Source organism: Canis lupus, chromosome 2 (genome assembly GCF_048164855.1).
Source record: "Canis lupus baileyi chromosome 2, mCanLup2.hap1, whole genome shotgun sequence".
Taxonomy (NCBI): domain Eukaryota; kingdom Metazoa; phylum Chordata; class Mammalia; order Carnivora; family Canidae; genus Canis; species Canis lupus.
The window spans coordinates 84,852,639-84,874,050 of record NC_132839.1 but is presented as its reverse complement, the minus strand read 5'-3'; the positions used below and the strand labels follow the sequence as shown (position 1 = coordinate 84,874,050).

The 21,412-nt window shown below is 39.1% G+C and overlaps 1 long non-coding RNA gene across 10 annotated transcripts in view; it reads left to right on the top strand.

Moving 5' to 3' along the window:
• Positions 1–20,300, top strand: part of LOC140622704 (uncharacterized) — an 81,241-nt gene extending 60,941 nt beyond the window's left edge. For 6 of the 10 annotated variants that reach the window (XR_012022400.1, XR_012022403.1, XR_012022412.1 and 3 more), the window contains 6 exons: positions 145–305; positions 1,877–2,022; positions 14,974–15,223; positions 17,050–17,136; positions 17,968–18,051; positions 18,560–20,295. This is a non-coding gene — a long non-coding RNA (uncharacterized lncRNA). Of the gene's footprint in view, positions 1–144; positions 306–1,876; positions 2,023–11,106; positions 11,298–14,973; positions 15,224–17,049; positions 17,137–17,967; positions 18,052–18,559 lie in introns of all 10 variants that reach the window. The other 4 variants (XR_012022410.1, XR_012022406.1, XR_012022413.1 and 1 more) reach the window with 4 other exon arrangements.
• Positions 20,301–21,412: the final 1,112 nt, after the last annotated feature.

Below are 21,412 nucleotides of genomic sequence, written 5' to 3'. Positions count from 1 at the left end.
CTCCATCTGTTTGCTGTATCTTCTGGGACAGGTGACTGCCAGTATGACCATAGAAACATATGAGGTATCATATGGGATGTTTTAAGCATCAGGTAGGGAAAATAACTATGTAATTCCCATTTCATTCCACTGGCTGGAACTCAGCCAAATGGTCTCAAACCAGCTGCAAGGGAGTTTGGAAAATGCAAATTTTCTGGATATTCTGGAAGAGGAAACAGTGGATCACCGCCATAATCACAGGCAGAGAAAGCCCAGGAGCCTGACAAAAACTCAGGAAGAAAACATCCTTCTACAAGAACTATCATGTATGTGACTTTGACATCTTTTAATAAAGTCCTAATCCATTGATGGCAGTCCCTTGGGAGTCAGGAGTTAGGGCTCAGAAAGTAGCAGCTTAAGTAGTTTAGGATAACTAAATAACAGTAGCTGGGACTATGATGCTGACTGACTACTGAAAAGGGAAAAGTGGGTTAAGAACAATCACACTGCTGAAACTCTAGTCTGGAAACTGATCTGTAGACAAGACAGATAAGTAGACGAAAAATTAATTTCAAGAATCCAAACTAGATAGACATAAATATGGTGATTTCTAGGAAAATTGAGATGAGGTTAGACTGTTTGGAATAGAAGGCAACAAGAGTGCCTTTTGATGTGTTGACATGAATTCCAAGCAGAACTGTCCTGGCAATGCTTCGAGAAGCGGCTGGGGAGACATAGCCATGGTCATTAAAGCCATGGAAGCAGGTGAATTCCATGGAACTGAATGAAGCATAGCTACAGAAGGAGGAAAGAAAGAGATCTAGAACTGAGTTTGGGGGAAGATATGTGGGCAATGCAAAAACACCTGTGGCTTATCATAGGTTCTGGTTATAAGAGAATCAGAAATGAAAATGAGAATAGTTTCAGTAAATCAAGGTTTTAAAAATTGTTACCATTTTTCCCCATTTTAACCCTTTTTTATTTTTTAAAGACTTTATTTATTCATGAGAGACATACAGAGAGAGAGAGACGGAGACATAGGCAGAGGGAGAAGCAGGCTCCCTGCAGGGGCCCTGATGCGGGACTGGATCCCAGGACCCTGGGATCATGCCCTGAACTGAAGGCAGACACTCTACCACTGAGCCACCCAGACCTCCCTAGTCCTTCCTTTTTACTGACAGCTTTCTCTCTTTTGTTTTTCTTAACATTTGGGACACATGATACCTGTTTCTTTTTCAGGGTGAAACAATTGATATTTAATGTACGAAATAGCTTGATATACTCAGTAAAGTAAAACAACGACTTGCTTTATTCTCTTATCCTAATGCAAATGGTTATTTTACAAAGCTTGATCTATAACCTGTGCCTTCGTCTGTATCTATATTTAAAACTAGAGATATCTAATACTAAGAAAATCACATTTCTCATATGTGCTTAATACCCTACTAATGGAACTGTTTTTAATTTTACCAAAGTACTTGGCTCTTTCTAACCAGTCCTTTAAATAATCACCATTTTATTAAAAATAACTAGATAAGTCATGACAATAAAGCAGGCTTGTGAAATGGATTTCCTGCCTTGAGATGTTCATTTGCTTGCATGACTTTAACCTATCTTGAAGGCAGATTAATAACCATTAGCAAAAGAAAAGTAAAACAATTAATGAATTTAAACAGATGATGATATAGCCAAAATGTGTGTGGTAGGAAGCAGACGGGACTGGTACTCAAGAGGAGATAATTTTGAGACACTTCATTTCTCTTGGTATGTTGCATAACGGAGAGACTCTTTCATGATAGATTTTGATGAAATCCTCTTAGTTTAAAACCTCTGATAGGAATGCACAAGTGGGCTTCTTTAACTACAGACTGAATGATATCTCTTGGTTTTTCTACAGAAAAAATATCAGTAAGGATTTAATAAAAAAGAAGATTAAAAAAGTATTTTCTGACACAAGTTGTTTTAAGAGAATGTGGAGAAACGGGGTTCAGGCCGAGGAAAAGCAACCTTTCATTACTCCACAAATTTGAAAAGTTTCCTGAGGTATGTGAAAAATGAGTAGAATTACTGTATTTTTAATGAAAGCAGATTGTGTTTGAATGTTTTGTGATAGTATTAGCTGGAAATTTTCCCTGGAAGGTTTTCTAATATATGCGCGTATGTATATGTGTGTGTGTGTGTGTGTGTGTGTTTGTGTTTATGTAAAAGGTTTAAAAGAGTGGGATTTAGTCACCACTGTTAAATTAAACATTATAAAAAAGATACTTTGCTCACTAGTAAAGGCAACATAGTTTCTTCTTTTGATTTCCATATATGCCCAAAAATATGACAGAGAGCAATGCAAGGCTCAGGTAACGTTGGAAACAGAATGTGATATGTTCAGACTGTTATTTTATGATTTGCTTTTGTACTTAACAAGTATTTAACAATTCCCAAGAGTGACTCCAGCTCTAATTCTGAGAGTCCAAAACTTGTGTAAGAGTTCTTGGTTAGTTAACATGAAAGCAGACAGTTGAGAACGTTTTATGTAAACTGATTTAAAAAGTGTGCTTTGAAATACCTTCCAATAATGAGTTAGAAACATAGATATAGATGTAGTATCTATAGATCTATGTTTTGTATCTATAATTTTGGCCTTCAGATTAAATGGCTTAATTTTCTTATTTTTCCTTTCTGGCCTTGGATGTTAATAGAAAGGCATTAATAAAGAAACCCTTTGGCCTTGGATGTTAATAGGAAAGTGTAATAAAGAAACCCTTTGGCCTTCCCTGACTATCTTAGTTGACTAGAAAGTTGAGCTGTGCCACTGAGCAGGAGCAACCGTGGCAAAGGTGATTTGTACAGTACAAGTACAAAGATTTCTGGAGGGGAGTACAAGTCTCGGGATGTGGAACCATTCCAGTTTGGAGAAGCTGCTTCAAAGGCATCTTTGAGGAAAGAAGGAGAAGGAAGGATCCAGGCAGAGCTTGAAGGCTATTAGATGGAGGGAATGCATATGAAGGGGAGAACTGGAGCTTTGGATCTCATGCGAGTGGCTGAAGGAACTGGCATCTGTTTCAGAGGTACCTGAAAGATCAGAGATAGAGAAACTAAGGAAAGCCACCTGTGACTTGACATTGTATATTACACTTTCAAAATTTAGGAAGGTTTTGGAGAACATCTAAGCTTATATTGTTACTTCATGGATCAGGAAACTGAGGGTAAATTTAGAATTTGGGCTTGACCCTGGGTCTACTGGAAGATTTCACTTTGCAGTATAGAATTAGGGTTGAAGGCATAGACCATCTGATAAAGTGTTTCCGTGTATCCTGCACCTGGTTAAGATCAGCACTTGTGCCCTAACTAAAACCAATGGAAGAAAGATAAACTCAAAGAATTTCCGCATTTGAAAACCTTGTATATGGGACTTCAAATGATAACGAGATCCCTAGAGAGCAAGAGGCCATAGAAAAACAAGGAGTAACCGGTTGTCTGAACTTCTTACATTGTTCAGATTCAGCCTGATGCTTGATTGCTGGGCCCCGGCACGGATTCTGGGAGTTCTGGTTGAGTGTGGGTGTGGAGCCAGGCTTGACACAAATCTATAGGATGAGAAGCTGAGAAAGATCAGGAATTTGATATCCGTGGGTAATGCTGAATTGGAGAGCTCACACAGACAGAAGGCACTAAAGATATTGGTCTGAGCAGTAGAAACGGAGTATTTGGCAACCGGGTAGAAGCAAGATGCCTGCCACAGGTCCAAAGAGGCTAGTTTAACTGGAAGATGGTGGGTTGATTGTAGTTTGACTTTCCAGAGGCTTTCAGAGAAGAGCCTGATACCACAGCAGAAGGTGGTGAGAGAAATCTTAAGGGTGCTGAACCAGGTTGGACTCTGTTGTCTGGGACCATTTAATGGAAGCTGAGTTGTGAGATGGGGGAATGTGGCAGCAAATAAGGATCTTAAGGTTTTGTTTGATGCTTGCCTTGGGGAAATGTCCTCTCGCCCACTGTATAGGCATGAGTCAAGGTGGTTAGAGAACAAGATAGTGACTGGGATGAACTGTGGACTCTGCTTTTTTCATTCAGACAACAAATATTTATTGAGCACCGGTTTTGTGGCAGGCAATGGAGATACAGCTGTGGACATGACAGACAGGGTCCCTGCCTTTACGAGGCTTATTATATTTAGAAAAAGGCGACAGGCAAGTAGATACCTGAGTAAAAGTAAATGTGCTACGAAAGACAGAAAGAACATCAGATGGAGGAAATTCTTTCAAGTAGATGGCTTGAGGAGGCCTATCTGAGAAGATGGTGCTTAAATGGGTGAGAACAATTTTCCATTTGGAGAACTGATGAGAATCCTTCCAGGCATAAGGAAGAGCATATAAAGAGAAACCAAGGAAGGAAACATTTCGGGGTGTTCTAAGAACTGCCAAAAGGCCGTGTTACCTTTTATTTCTTTTTGTTGTCCGATTGCTGTGGCTAGGATTTCCAGTACTGTGTTGAGTAGAAGTGGTGAGAGTAGACCTGTCCTGTTCCCTGAAGGGAAAGGCTCCCAGTTTTCCCCCATTGAGTATGATGTTCACTATGGGTTTTTCATATATGGCCTTTATGACGTTGAGGTATGTTCCCCCTAAATCTACTCTGTTGAGGGTTTTTATCAGGAACAGATGTTATACTCTGTCAAATGCTTTTTTTTCTGCATCTATTGAAATGATCATATGGTTTTTATTCTTTCTCTTGTTTATTTTTTTAATTTTTTTTAATTTTGAGGGGACATTCCTTTCTTTCTTTTTTTCTTTTTTTTAATTGGAGTTCAATTTGCCAACATATAGCATAACACCCAGTGCTCATCCCACCAAGTTCCCCTCTCAGTGCCCGTCACCCAGTCACCCCAACCCCCTGCCCACCTCCCTTTCCACTACCCCTTGTTCATTTCCCAGAGTTAGGTGTCTCTCATGTTTTATCACCCTCACTGATATTTTCACTCATTTTCTCTCCTTTCCCCTTTATTCCCTTTCACTATTTTTTATTTTTTTATTTTATTTTTTTTCATTTTTTTTCTTTTTTTTTCATTTTTTTCTTTTTTTTTCATTTTTTTCACTATTTTTTATATTCCCTAAATGAATGAGACCATATAATGTTTGTCCTTCTCCAATTGACTTATTTCACTCAGCACAATACCCTTCAGTTCCATCCACGTCGAAGCAAATGGTGGGTATTTGTCCTTTCTGATGGCTGAGGAATATTCCATTGTATACATAGACCACAGCTTCTTGATCCATTCATCTTTCGATGTATTCTTTCTCTTGTTGATGTGATGTATCATGGTGATTGATTTGTATATATTGAACCAACCTTGCATCCTGGGAATAAATTCCACTTGATCATGGTGAATGACTTTCTTAATGTATTATTGGATCTTATTTGTTAGTATTTTGTTGAGGGTTTTTGCATCTATGTTCATCAGATATTGCCCTGTAGTTCTCTTTTTTTGTGGTGGCTTTATCTGGTTTTGGTGTCAGAGTATACTGGCCTCATAGAATGAATTTTGACGTTTCCCTTTTTTATTTTTTGGAATAGTTTGAGAAGAGTAGGTATTGGCTCTTCTTTAAATCTTTGGCGGAATTCACCTGTGAAGCTGGTCCTGGACTTTCATCTGTTGGGAGTTTTTTGATTACTGATTACTCCTTGATGGGAATTGGTCTGTTCAGATTTTCTGTTTATTCCTGCCTCAGTTTTGGTAGTTTATATGTTTCTAGGACCTTATCCATTTCTTCTAGCTTGTCTAATTTGTTGGCATATAGTTTTTCATAATATTCTCTTCTAATTGTATTTCTTTGTATAGTTATTTCTTTTCATTAGCGATTTTATGTGAGTCCTTTTTTATCTCTCTCTCTCTCTTTTTCTCTCTCTTTTAATAAGTCTAGTTGGATGTTTTTATTGGCCTTCTCAAGGAGCCAGCTCCTGGCATCATTGATCTGATCTATTGTTTTATTTTTTGAAAGTTTCTGTATAATTTATTTCTGCTGTAATCTTTATTATTTCCATTCTTCTGCTGGTTTTGGGTTTTGTTTGTTTTTCTCTTTTAGTTCCTCTAGGTGTAAGATTAGGTTATTTGAGATTTTTCTTGCTTCTTAGGGTAGACCTGTATTGCTATAAATGTCCTTCTTTAGAACCACCCTACAATCTAGTAATCTCACTACTTAGTTACCTAAAAAATATAAAAACACTAATTCAAAGGGATACATGCATCTCTATGTTTATAGCAGCATTATTTACAATAGCCAAATTATGAAAGCATCCCAAGTGTCCATTAATAGATGAATGGATTAAGAAGATGTGATATATATCTCTATATCTATCTATCTATCTATCTATCTATCTATCTATCTATCATCTATCTATGTAATGGAATATTATTTAGCCATAAAAAGAATATGAACCTGTCATTTGCAATGACATAAATAGAGCTAGTATAATGCTAAACAAAATAAATCAGTCAGAAAAAGACTTGATTTCACTCATTTATGGAATTTAAGAAAGAAAAAGCAGCAAAGAAAAAAAAGAGAGACGCACTCTTTTTTTTAAAGTGAAAAATTTTTAAAGATTTTATTTATTTATTTGAGAGGGAGAGAGAGCACAAGTGGCGGGGGAGGGGCAGAGGGAGAAGGAGAAGCAGATTCCCCACTGAGCAGGGATCCCAATGTGGGGTTTGATCCCAGGACTCTGGGATTATGACCTGAGCTGAAGGTAGATGCTTAACCAACTGAACCACCCAGATGCCCCAAGAAACAGACTCTTAACTATAGAGAACAAACTGATAGTTACCAGAGGGGGGATGGGTGAAATGGATGATCAAAGATAATTAAAGAGTGCACTTGTGAGGAGCACTGGGTGATATGTGGAATTATTGAATCACTATATTGTACACCTGAAACTAATATAACACTGTATGTTAACTACACTGGAATTAATATGAAACAAAATTAAATTAATAAAAGCCCTGTTGCTTGACTATAGTTTACATGAGAAGTAGGCAAGGAAGATATCATGTTGGGCATTATGGGCCTTGATAAATGTGATAGCAAGCCTCCCAGATGATACTCTTGTGTGGTCCTTTCATACATGGTACTAGGGGTTAGTCTGTGTGACCAATAGAAGATAGCAGAAGTTGTGGTATGTGACATCTGAGATTAACTATAAGAGACATTGTAGTTTCCATTTTGAATGTGTGCTCTCCTTCTTTATCCTTCTCTTTTTTGGAACACTTGCTATGGGGGGAACCAGTTACCATCTTGAGAACAACATTATGAGGAGCCTCACATGGTGAGCAAATGTAGCTTCCTGTCAACAGCAGCATGAGTAAGCTTGGAAGTGAATCCTCTAGCCCGAGTCAAGCTATTGGGTCATTGCTGTTCTAGCCAATAACTTGTAGCAGGTCCACGAGGGACCCTGAACTGGAACTACCCAGCTAAACCATTTCTAGATTTCTGACACTTAAAAACTGTGTGAGATAGTAAATTGTCGTTTTAAACTGCCGTGTTTCGGGTCATTTTTTATGTTGCAATAGTATTTAATATAGTAAGGAATTTGGATTTTATGTAAATAAATTTTTTTTATTGAGGGTACTCTTAATAACTCTAATAGCCCCTAATAACTAAGTAACTTGAAGGTTGATCGAGTCACCCCTTGAGATTACTGTCCAATGGCTGTTTGCTGGACCTCTTCCCTAAGACAGTGATATATTCAGTCTCCTCATGTTTAGGAATTAAGTACCAATAAAACAAAGAAGCCATTTCTCTTTGCAGTCACCTTGAAAACAAAGACAGGACTACATTTAGAGCTTTTATAAAATAGTGTTACCCTTTCCATTCCAAACTAAGAAAGGGACATTTGGTATATCAATGCTGACTGTAATTTAATGCCATAAACATCTGTGGAGCAACTTTAAGGAACAGTTCTGTGCTCCAAATTGTGAGGCAAGGGCTATGACCAGAGTCCTTTCGTTACTCACTATGTAGGGTGGAGACGAATAATTTTAGGCCCTGTATGAATTGGTGGTGCCTCTCTTCTCCTGACCAGAGAGCACTTGATTCTTGTGATGATAAGGAGACTGAAACTGTAAAATGCTAAAGGACAGAGACTGGGTTAAGGGTTTCCCTTCCTTATTTCCTAATAATGCCAAGTATTACTTGTATTGTTTCAGAACTCTACAGAAACTGGGACTTCTCTGATCTGAAGATTCTTGGGTCCAGGTGTTGATAAGGCTTTCTTGTCAAGATGAGTGTTCAGAGTGTTAGTCTGAAGCTTGTAACCACGTTCCTGTGGAGACCACGAATGACTTATCTGAGGCCAGGGATGTTCTTACCCTGTTGCTGCTTCTCTCAAGGCACAGAAACTTTGGGACCATCATGACATCTGATCATTATTTTATATGACCATATTTAGGACATTGAGAGACAACTTTCCCCCAATTTTACATATCCATAAAGAGCAAGCGATTTTGGTTTAAGAAGAAAGGCCCTTGAGAATTTGCAAATATTGTTCTCTGTTGTGGATAGTCTATTTCTTAATGATTTACAGAGGCCTTTGCACACCTCCCCTCCTGCAAATAGACAGTAGACATTGTACTTTAATTCTTTCTGATCTTTGGGAGAAGCAAAACCATTACCTTTCAGTGACAGAGAGGTGTCAGCTGATTGTAGGATTTTTTTCCCAAAGGGCCTCCTAAAACACCAACATACCCAGAACAAACACTAAAATAAGATAAAGCCTGATAGAAGTGTCATCCGAGGTGTATATTTCAAGGTGCCTTTGTGATTTTGAGTCTTCATTTTGGAATTCTGGGCAGTCTTAATGAGCAGGTCCATCATATAAGTGAAGAAGGAGGTCAGCTGGGTGCACCGAGGTGGAACTGATTGGCTAAATTGCCAATGGCCACAGAATGATCCAGCAACAGTCTGGTGCCAGGAGGACAGAAGCAGCTGTATCCAAGCTGCACTGAAATCTGTCTCTAATTACATCCATCCAATAAAAGCTTGGTTATTTACCATTGGAAAAGGGTTCATAATGGCACTTCCATTTTTCATCTTTCCAAATAATTCTGCCAGAATTTTTTTTTCTTCCCCTATTTTGGAGGCACCAAATGTTGAGAAAGCACATTTCCAGAATGTCCTATTTCTTGCCTGATGTAATGTAAAATCATCTAGTATTTGCCAATGCCTGAGTGGTGTCTACTTCTTGAAAAAGAGAGCCAGTCAGTTCATCAGGGCACTACTTTATCTGTGTTGTTGCCCTAGGAAGATTAATCAGCCAAAGTTCTTCATTTATCTGATGGCAGCCAGCCCAGCTTAACTGTATGTTTCTGGGTTAGTCCTAGTGATTGCCATTGGATACGGGTTTCCACTGTCCCATTGTAGATAATGTACTACTCCGTTAGCCCCGGGAGTGACATTAACAGGTCAATAAAGGCCTCATAAAATGTTTTATATGCCAATGTTAGCTGTACATAGCAGGACACTGTTCGTCATTAAACAGGTTGGGTCTGCTGAATGGTGTTCATTTTCAGAGACTTGTCAGTATTATGTTCCTAAACAGAAGTGTTACTGTGACACATGGGGATTATATTGTTTTCTGAAGCTTCAGTCTTAGCCCAGCTGCCTGGCTGTAATTTGAAAAATGACATTGAGCAGTTTCTGTACATCATAGTGGTTCCTATGTTTAGTTTTGGAACCGGACAGATTTTGTTTGTTACGTGATATAAGCGTAAGTTCCTTAATCTTACTGAGCCTTGATCCCTGTCATGTGTCAGGTGGTAATAATGATACAAATAAAAGAGAAATATGGCTTTTCACCATTCATGATTCCAAGATATATAGTCTTGACTTTGATAGACTAAGCAAAATTTTTATGTATTGTCTAGTACAAACTAGGTGTTCAATAAGTGATTGTTATCGTTCCTGGAAGTAGTTCTGATCCTCAAACTATAGGGACCAGGATGGGTGACTGATACTCTCTCTGGTAACTCTCTGAATTCACTGTGAGAGCAGGGTGAGATGATCTAGTTCTTGCTTTATGGCATGATGTGCTTTTCATAACTCTTATTTGTCTTAGATGGTTCGTTCCGAAAAATTCTGTGTAAGAGGCGTCTTTGCAGATTTTATCTTAACAAAACAAATAGGACAAATTTCTTTTTTTTTTCCTCTCAAAATAAGTAGTTTGCATAGGCCAACACATCCACTCCATTCTTTCCGTCCTTTCTCAACCCACACAGGTCTACTCTTCATTGCTTGAGACTGGAGACCTGTCAGCCAGCATCTGCTGACTTCAAATGCTCTAGTTTTCCTTCATTAGGACAGAATCCCAAGAAACAAAGAAAGAGTAGGAATAAAACAGACTATGGTTCTTTCTTTTTTTGGTTTGCTTCTTGATTCCTTTCAATCTCCTTAAATACATTAGTAAGTCCCATAAGTGGGCAATCGGGTCTCATGTACCTTGCCAACTTGGATCAATTGGCAACTATTTTCTGAAGCAATGTCTTCTGAGGGGTTTTAATGATGTGTCTAACAAATCAGTGGAATATTATAGTGGTTAATGTGTTTTATTTCATTTTACTTTTTTTTTTAAAGATTTTATTTGTTTGAGAGAAAGAATGAGAGAGAGCACAAGGAGGGGGAGGGGCAGAGGGAGAGAGACAAGCAGATTGCACACTGAACATGGAGCCCCACATGGGATTTGATCCCCGGACCCTGAGATCATGATCTGAGTTGAAGTCATATGCTTAACCAACTGAGTCACCCATGTGCCCCTATAGTGGTCCATTTAAAATGATTTCTATGAGTGCGGAAAATGAAGGGGAGGCGGTTGGTGCCATCTATGATGTAAGATTTTGGATTAACAGCAATGCTAGAAACTCTTAGAGTAAGCATCATTGTTGATCTATCTTCATACATTCTATGCTTTGCATTTTGTTTGTCAAACTTACATATTTATTCAGCAAATATTTGTTGAGTGCCTACCACAATCTAGGAATCTGACAATTCAACCAGAAAAATGGGTTCTGCTGTTAATATAAAGGTGTATCAAGTTCTGAAGCTCACCATCAACTTGTTTTATCTCTTCTTCCTTTCATTATCATTGTCTTAGTGCAGAGCCTCATTATCTTGACCGGGGTTGTCATCCCATGGTTTTCTAGAAAAAGGGAAAAATACCCCGCTCCACCAACTGTACAACTGCTCAAAGTCTTAAAACATACTTAGGAGTTCTCCCAAGGGAGGGATGAAGCAATGATTAGAGAAGAGAGACAGAGAGCAAGGAGACACATATGGTGGGAGTAGGTGAGTAAGTGCTTCTACTGAGGGATTATTGGGAGAAAAAAAATACTTTATCTGAAGGTACTTTTCAAATAACCACAGACCTCAAGAAAGACGCATTTTCATCTCTTGGAATTTGGCAGATGGACACATGCCCCTTCTTGCCTTTTTCCATGTAAGGTGTAATGGCCTGTGATTGCCACAGTCTCCTAAGTGATGTCCTAGACATCATCTTGCCCCATTAATTATATCCATTGTTTCTAGAAATTTTTTTCTAAAATGTGCATTTATAGTCATGTCACTCCTCTGCTTATAATTCTTTGATGGGTCCCAGTGCCTGCAGTAGAAGTTCTTTGTCAGGACCGATCAGTGGTTGAGGATCATTTGTAAAGTGTGAATTGAATATCTGCTACTAATTGAGTTAAGGAATTGAAGATTGTTAGTGATTTACTTTTTAAATAGGGATCTCGCAATTTTGAACTCCAGTATTCTTTTCTCAATAGAACAGAAAGAGGAGGTTATGTGTAAGCTGCAGCCAATCTTTTTATGTCATGGGATACACCGTGTGGCAGCTAACATCAGTGATGGTGATGATGGCATTGTTATTTCACTCAAAATCTGGAATTGTCCACGGACATATAACAATTGCCATAGGTTTTTTGTTTTTGTTTTTCCCATAGGTTTTATAGGAGAAAAGCCCCTAGCCCATGGAATAAAGTTCAAATGCCATAAGGACTATGTAAATACTTCTCTGATATCTTGCTTATCTCTTTAGACAAATCTTTGAGAGTATGACCTCCTGTACTTGTTTAATTACTCTCTCTGTCTGAAATGCATTTATCCTCCACTCCAACCAATTTGGTAAACTTCTCAAGTATTTTAAGACCATACTTCATTTCAAGCGTTACTTCCTCTATGAAGTCTACCTTGATATTCCCTCCTTGCTCTGATAGAATCAAATACTCACACATTGCATAAAAACTGGACAAATAAGGCCTTTTCCCTCATTAATCTCTCTCTTTTCATTTCTTATTCATTTCATTTGGTCCCAGTAGGAAATATCTATTGCAGGAGTAAGGATTGTTCAGGAGTTGCTATGGGAATAGACAACTCTAAAATCTCAGTGGCTTGAAACAACAAAGGTTTATTTATTAGTCACATTCCATGCCCATCATGAATTGACTGGGATTTCTTTCTGCATCAGTTGGGAACTCAGGATGAGGAAGCAGCCACCATCTTAAACATAGCTGGTTATTGTACCAGCGGGAAAAGAGAGCGTTTCACATAGTTCATTAAATCTCAATGTTATTTGTATTCCTGATCCATTAATTATAACTAATAACAGAGTCGCATCAAAAAAACACAGAAAAGCCAGGAAATGCAAGACTGTCTTGTACATGGAAGGTAGAGAGCTAGAAGTATTTGATTAATAGCGCTAATTATGATCACAGATACCCAACATAAAACCAATCATGGTTATTTCCTAGATTATGGAAGTGGTCTATTTTCATGGCATATTTTTGTGACATATTTGGATGCACCTGACATTTCCTTAGCAAGGAGGAAGAGTGGTATAGATAGCTAATAGTGTCTGTCACACCCTCTTCCTTCAACTCCTGTACCTAAGACTATTAGGTCTAGGTGGGCCTAGGAAGAGCCTAGGAACTCCACAAAGCACACAGTATTTTCAGTTCTGTGGAGAACTTTGAAGAACTTTTCATAGCTAGAAACTCCTTGTGAACCATTGTTTTGGGAACTTCTTATTTAACATCTCACTCATAGACCAACAACCCTATGAACTAAGCATTATTTTCCAGGTGGGGACAACAGTAGACTAGGGAGGATAAATAGCTGTCAAGGTCACAGGCTAAAATGTGGTGGAATCAAATTTAATGTCAGCCTGTCTCCTGATTGTAGGACTCTTGCTCTTTTCTTTATTTCTGTGATAGCTTACATGGAACTCCTGAAATTGTATTAACCTTTTTTAAAGTTGAACATATTTTAAATCTGTACCCAGTATCATCAGAAAATATGCTAAGTCTTGGCTTTGTTTTCTGCTATGTAAACCACATGTCTTTTTGTTTTAAACACTTCTCTATCTACAGTTTTAAGAGAGGGTATCAAGGGTTTATCTTCTTACACAGTCCTGTTTTGACAACATGAGGGCATTTTGTAGTGACAGTGTGCTTTAATTCAGAAAAATGGATGGCACAGTGCTTCTCCTGCAGTAGGAGATTTATACTTATTTCCTCCTCTCTGTTAACAGGATTTATTCATAGGCCCTGAACAACGCATGCCAAGGGCTGCTGCCTCCACCCTCGCCTCCATCCCCCAAAAGAGCTATTGATATTTAATAAATAATCATTGTTATGACTTGAAATGCTTGCTATAACCAGATCAAACAAGGCAATCAGGTTTTATTTTTTAAAGCAATGAAAAGTACTTAGTTTATTGTGTCTCTTTCAGAGAGTTTGGGTGGGGGTTTCAGCCATAATGATGCCACTTTATTATGAATTTCTATTAGCTGAATAGACTGAAATTAACATTTGATGACTTCTTCATTGATATCTGACATTTTTTTCACAGGCAGACTCTAATAAAGAAGTCAGTTAGAGCTATTAGACATATTTTAGGGGAATTTTTTGATGTATATCTTCACTTAGATTAAGAAATTTAAATCATTGCTGCTATCAGTGTGAATACTAATGATACAGCCTGCCAGATGGAAACCTTTCATAAATTTTCACTTTTCTTTTGCAGTTGGATGTAAATCTTAAGTAAATGACTTCTTGGGTGAACTATGTTGATGTCAGCTTTAATGCCTTATGTCCACACTGATTTCAATGTCATAAGTACCTGGAAGGCAGGCAACTCTTAATTAAATGTCATTTTCTTTTTCCATTATTGAACTAGAGCAGAGTGCAGACTCTCCTTGCATTGTCTGTGGCTCCCTGGCAAAGAGCTCAGCTCTCGCTTTGTCACAAGTGGGTTCTTTGGAGCTACTTAAATGCTTTGGTGTCATGCAGTTTCTCCTCTCTTAACTAAAACTGTCTCCTTCAATGTGTCTTTCAGAGAGTAAAACACTGTTTCCTTAGCTCTTTGTTCTCCATTTTGACAAAACACATTCTGTAGGTTCTTGCCTCATTTTAACAATATTTTTTTCCTCCAGAAATTGATGTTTCAGTTCTCTTCAGGCGAGCTAATCTCCATACCAGAAGTGCACTGCATAAAACTTGCTTTTCCCCTATGGGGATATATATCAGTATTCAGACCATATCTTCCAAAGGCCTTTTCTTACCAATTATGAGGAGCTTCTGGTAACTTGTGGTTGCTTATCACTTAAATTCCTTGTGCAGTTTTTTCTTTTATTCTCTTTTTTAACACAGAGCCAAACTTTGAAAGGTATTATTACTTTTTTCCCCCCTTTTAAACAAAACAGGAGACAAAACAAAATAAAATTAAATGAAAGATTGTTCAAACTTTCTGGGCTTTGGAAACCCAAAGGAAAAAGATGATAAAAAACTCAACAAAAATACTTAGGTGAGTCAATAAATATTCCCGGTAGAAATCTTAGAAATCCTACAGGTAAACAACTTTTTCCACTTATTGAGTTATTTTCTCACCAGTTGTTTATTTATTGATTTGTTTTGCCATTAAACCTACGAACCGAGTGATAAATGTGCTTCCTTTGTTGTTACAGTATAATGCATTGAGCCTTCCTTGAAGCTTCATTAAAATTATATCTAAAGAACTGATTATAAGAAAATGATTAATAATACAATAACACGGAGCAACTGTTCTGCAGAGCTGTTTGGAGTTGTGGGCTTTTCCATCAGCACTCTGTTTTGTTCTCTGCTTCCATCCACGCAGGGAAGCAAATGCCCGTCACCAATTTTTTTTTTTTTTCCTTCTCATCAAGCAATAAGAACCATCATTTGGTAAAAACAAAGGTAACGACAAAACATTCTAAACCATTAAAATAATTTTCCAACATGGTTGCAGTAATTAGTGTATTTCAGTTTCAACAACTGTAATTAAACCTGACCTTTAAGCTAATTATGTCTTGACATTTATGATTTTAAACTGGCTTTCCCTGCAGTGATGGTGTGTTATATGCAGGCTCTAATGAATAGTTTTGTAGTATTTACCTGTTGTCAAAGGGTCTCTGTTGTGACTTGGAGGGGAGCACTCCACTCAGCATCCTGTCATTGGAGGCCTAATAGTGCCACTCTGAAGGAGCATTATCTGCTACAATATCAGACTGATGTTGAATTTTTGTTAAGAGTGTTTTGATATAATTACAGGTGCGGCAAAATCCCTGTTGGAAATTTTATAAAGAATAGGCCAAAAATTAACTAAGAGTTTGAGTGCAGATAAAGTGGACTTCCCTGGGATCTAATAATTTGTAGCAGGTCAGTAGGATGAAGCTTCCTAATTGCTATAAGAGAAAAGCTGATTCAAAGAGAAATTGGTGAGGAAGAAAAAACCAAGATGGTAGTTTTGCTGGCTTTCATTAAGCTTGAGCAGTAGTGGAGTTTTCCAGATGTGTGTGTGTATGTGTGTGTGTGTGTGTTCCCCTAGGCTATTTCCAATTGAGTTTCTTCCTTCTTGATAATAATAACAATAACTAACATTTTCTAATCGCTTATTTTGTGCCAAGAACTATGTTAAGTAACTTGACATGTATTATTTTAACTTTTTTACAGCCCTGTAAGTGGGAGTACTCTATCACTTAGCACAGTTACTTCATAGTTTTTTGCTTTTCTTCAAGTGCTAAATGCCAATATCTGGTGAAGTCAGATAATATTTTGAGATATTAATGTCCATGTTTCCTCTTTCCTCACTTCCTTTATATGATTATCCTATCCCCATCCTTCACCCCATTCCATTAATCAGAAACATCCATGTTGCTTTTAGAAACTGCAAGAAACAGCCAATTTCTATTTTCTGACCTTCAAAGTGGGTCCTTATGGTCCTAAGATAGGACCATAACCAAAAACGCTAGAAAGAAGATAGAGTAAGAACTAGGGAGCTAGACTATTCCTTTTTCTACACCACATAGGCAGGTCCTTGAATGAAAGAGAGGAGAATCAGAGAGGAGGATGGATGACATTAGTGGGGAGGAACGTAGGAAGGATGATTAATGGAGGAAGGTGTGGAGTAAATAGCAGGAGAGATGGTGTGGGGTAAGTACTAAGTAGGAGCAGCCAAGAAGAACTTGAGGGTGTACCCTGGAAGCTCAACCCTTGTGGGTAGACCATTTGCTGCCAGCAGGAGAGAATTACATATTTTCAGGTAGTCAGAAAAGCCATGTTGGTGAAGCCATTAGTCTCATTACCTTGTGAGATATGGACTATTCATGAGGAGTGCCTCAGGTAGCTTATGGATTATAGATGATGAAACTCACTGAGGCCATATAACTGCTCTGGGTGGGGGGCATCTACTTTTCTCTGTGGCCTAAGATACACAGAAGAGTCCCCAAATATCGGGTAGAGGTCCTTATGTCCTGAGGGGCAGAGATGTTGTAAAAAAGGAAAGCCCAGGCTTTGTGCTTGAATGGCAGTAGACGGACGGCTCTATGAATTGAGGTCTATATTTTCACTGGGTATTTATTTGTGACATTGACTTGGTAAAAAATCAAACACAACTATCCTTTAAGACTCAACCAAATGGCTCTTAATGGTAGGATTGGAGGCAGGGGAATATTTGGGTTAAAAAGGGCATTCTAAACTTTCCTTAGATTCAAACTTATGGATTCTTTCTCTTTGCATATAAGGATACATCTGCTTTCTGGGCAGCCAGCACAGAAGGAAGATTAGTAAGCAAGATGTGTGCTTCACCATTATGTGGTGCAAAGGAGAAGGTAGGACCAAGTGTGTTCACTGACTGAGCAGTGGCAGGGGGCTTGGAAAGAGGATCAGTAAGGCAAAAGGAGAGCCAGTAGATGTGATCTGGTTGGAAAATCAGAACGTAAATATTGGCAAAGCTACTCTGGTACCAGAGTTATTTTGTAGTCTTCCTTGTCTGTCTTCTTGACGATACGAAGCTTCTTTTGTGGACCATGATAAACCAAGTTGATTCTATGCTACTAGCCAAATTAGTTTTTAACCCAGTTAGTAACCAAGTTACTAGAACATTGTATGAAGAGACATTGGCTTTTGCCTACCTTGAGGTAGATTTCAGACAATGTTTAGCTTCATTTTACTCAGTTCCTCTGTAGAGAGGGAATTGATGAAGGGTTGGTGACTCTACACCACTGGTAGTGAAAAAGGAGAATGCCGATTAGAAAACTATTAAACAGTTAAAATCGATGGTCTTGAGAATTTGGGATCAGCTCCAAGGATTGTCTTAGATGAATGTTGTCACACATCACTTCCTCTGTATGACTACCTAAAAGCGTGTGAGTTATGAAGTCAGGGGTAGTTGTTAGATTTGTTTAGGTTGGTTTTGTTTTTCTACCCAAAATGCTGGGAGCTGGTCACAAATGCTTTCGGTTGGAGAAGTCCAGCCTTGGGAAAATATTTCTCCTTTCATGAAAGGGCAGTCCATGTATGGCCACCCTCTCCATTGTTCTAATTGCTGTCACTATTGTGTTGCCTAAGAGGAGGGGGCATAATGAATTGTAGAGGCTATAAACACTCCAAGAGAGCTGACCCTTGCTGTTTGGGTATCTTCTGCTCCCCTTTTGCACAAGGCAGTGTCAGCCAGCTGGTGACTCCAGGTGCACCTGGTGGGAGAGAGGACTCCAGACCACTCCTATGGTTGGATTACAGAGGAGGTAGGTAGATGGACCAGTGCTTAATTTATTCTCCCTCTGGGTAGCTGTTATAGCAATGGGTCTGCTAGTCAACAGCATTTCACAGGAGATAAATAGACAAATCCTGTCAGCACATGTGTGTTTCATGGGTTAGAGTCTAACATGATCCCTGTAGCTCTGACCTCTGGTGGATTTATTATTTGGGTCTTATAACTCCTTGGCGTCTTGAAGACTATAATCTGTAAAAAATGTGTGGTGGGCAAGACAACTAGCCAGATTGCCATTCCTGTTGTGTTATTGGCCCGTAACTCTGCCAACAAGGCTCAGAAAACTATAAATCTCATGTGAATTTATAATGGCAGACTTACAGCCAATGACAGGAAATCCTATTGTTTGCTAACAGGTGATCACCCACATACCAAGACCCACAGAGCTGGTTTATCATGAGTTAGAAGTAGCATCCATTTTAAACTAGTCTTAACCCAGTCCGGCTCTAAACATTCACTGTGTATTTTATTTTTCCTTACAGCTCAGACCCTTCCTGACCTAGATCTTTACGTTTCTGTGCTAGCAGTTCATTCTTTATCAGTAATGATCTTTCTGGAGCCATTTGATTTGTCTGTGCAGTGACACATGACATTTGGATAAACCACGATTTATTTCCTCACTGGCTCCACGCATGGAGTTTCGTGACATGTTTCACAGGAGATCACCTGTGATGAGGACAAAGGTCAGTGGAAAGCTGTTCAAACGGAGAAGTTTGGCCTCAAGAAGCCCATCTGAACCTCAACTCTCGACCTGTTCATTGACCGTGTTTGCTAATTGGGTCTTCAGTGCAAAACAAGAAACAACGTTCAGCATTGCTAACTGTTTGTTTAGCCAGAACATGAAAATCAATCTACTGATGACCAAAAGGGCATAGCAAACAACATCCCTGTGGAGTTGGGTGTTTTTGGCCTTGGCATTCAACAGATGTGGTCTGAGAGCTCCTACAACCTGTGTGCAGATGCAGTTCACATAATTAATGCTAGATTGGCTTCTTGCATGTAGGACTGCAGAGAGTTGGATAGAAAGGGAGGGAGCCTGAGGTTAGTAGAAATAAGTTGACCTCAGAAGGTTGTTGGGATTCAGAAGAAATGATGGTGCATATTTTGATCATTCTTTTCTTTAATCACTTCTCAGTGATTTTTGCAGCTTGTGAAGGGAAATAAACAAACACAAAACAAAATATCTCCACCCCTCTCTCTGAATAAATTCCTTGGTTAGACTCTAAGGGACTGGCTTGTCTGGCCGAGTGGGGACGAGTACAAGGAAACCTGGCAGCTTCTGGGTCCTGAAATTTCCCCTTGCAGCATTCCTGTTGTCAGCACTGAAGAGAAATAAGTCAACTGATCTCATCTGAAAACCACATGGAAAGTAGGCATGTTTTCATCACACGGAAAATGAAAAAATAAGCTCCTGACTTTTCTCAACTTAATGCTGTCAGATCCAAAGGAAATTAAAGAAACAAATGTTTGAATTTAGGAACCTGATTAAAGGAACACCTTTTAAAGAAATTAGCCCTCTTGTGCTGGACCTTCTTAGGTAGAATTCACTAGACGAATCCCAAGTGGCAGGCATCCTTTTTATTTTCTCTTGCTCATTTAAGATGGGAAACTCTTTGTTTCTTTCTCAGAGGCTTGATGCTAAAGGAAGTACAGAACAGGAAAGCATATTTTAATCAGGGTCTATTTTCAAGGCTCGCAACAATAAGTCACATTATATCTATCCAGGAAGACATTGAAAAAAAAATAATAGCACCTCTTTTTCCTGCCGTAACTGTTGAAATTTATCTCCAACCAATCCCACTTCACATACTTTCTTTTTAACAAAGGAAGGAAAGAGAAAAGAGAAAATGAAGAAGGAATAAATCGACCGTAATGTGGCAGATGCCTTCCTTGCTGCTTATAATTGTGTAAAGAAACAATATGATGCAGTAAAACTCGAAGGATTTTATTTGGTTTATTAGCTCTGACTGCATCCCAAGCTGTCTCACTGCTCCAATTTTAGACAACACATGACATCATAATTGCTTCTGGCACTTTACAGTAATAGATACTGGTGAGGGTTTTTTAGCACCTCTCTGTCCCCCCAACTTTACGAGTACTTCTTGGGAGAGCAGCAGCCTCTCATCCCTCTCATCTGCAGAGCATGCACATTTTGGCTGAGGTAGCTTTCCACTGTGTTGCTTGCAAAGATATCTGCCCTATTTAAGTTCGAAGGCGGCTTTCTTCAAACCACCAAATCGACTCTCAGGGTTTCACATCCCGTCTTCCGGCTTATTCAGTGCTGTACACCTGTCCAGGGTCCTGAGCTGGGGAGGTTAGCAAAATTAGCCCAGACCAGAGTAGCCACGAATCTATTCTCAGAAAAATCCAGATCCCTAAAGTGATACCCTGGACTATTTTGTAGTAGTCCTGAGATGGTATTTAGATCCTCAGGATATATGGGGGGGGGGTTACTTTCCCTCTGCTTGGATGACCTATGCTGTGTGCTTAAGCCCCAGCTAACGAACCAGTGGCAAGGAGATAGCTAAATGAAGTTACCAACGCAAATGTGAGTTTACGACTGACCCAAACACTGGATGATAAGGGCATCTTTATAAATATGTGAAGTTGATGCAGGCTGTGACTGCCACACAGCAGATTAGCATTGTTAAACTGTGCCTCAGTCCAAACAGTGCCTGGCTTGAATATTTATTACGTTCTTTAATCTTGCTGAGCAAACAGGCTATATTTATCAGCAAAGGGAAGAAGCTCCCCCTTCAAGGGTCAGTGTGTCCACAAAGGCTTCATAAAGACATTCGTCGTTAGAGCTGGCAGGGTTGGCGGTCATTTAAGCCTGTTCTTTATATGAGGGGAAAGAGAACCAGAGATGGAAAATGACTTGTCCAAGGTCACCTAGCTATCATATAGCGGTGGCGAGACTGGTCTTCTGATGTATAGAGAATCTCTCTTCTCATTAACACAAGCACCCTCACAGCTGAGGAGCAGCCTATAAACCTATAAATAGTTTCTGATGTCCTGCAAAGTCACAGAGTGATGCTGATCCTGAGCTACTTTATGGGTTCTCTCTCGGATGTCCCTTAGCACTGGCCTCTGGGAGGAACAAATTTCTCCAGCTGTCCCACTGCCTGGGCCACAATTCGCACGCTGTGACATGACCCTCTCTTTGTCTCACTGGAGTTCACTTAAGGCTCATTCTTTAAGGCCCTCTCCTCACTTGTGGCTGTGAATGGTGTGGCCATAGGTAGTGCCATGTTGCAATGGGAGGCCAGAGCCAATTGGAAATAAACATTCTTCTATGTCTTCAGGACCCTATATGGGTCTTCTATGGTTCTTAA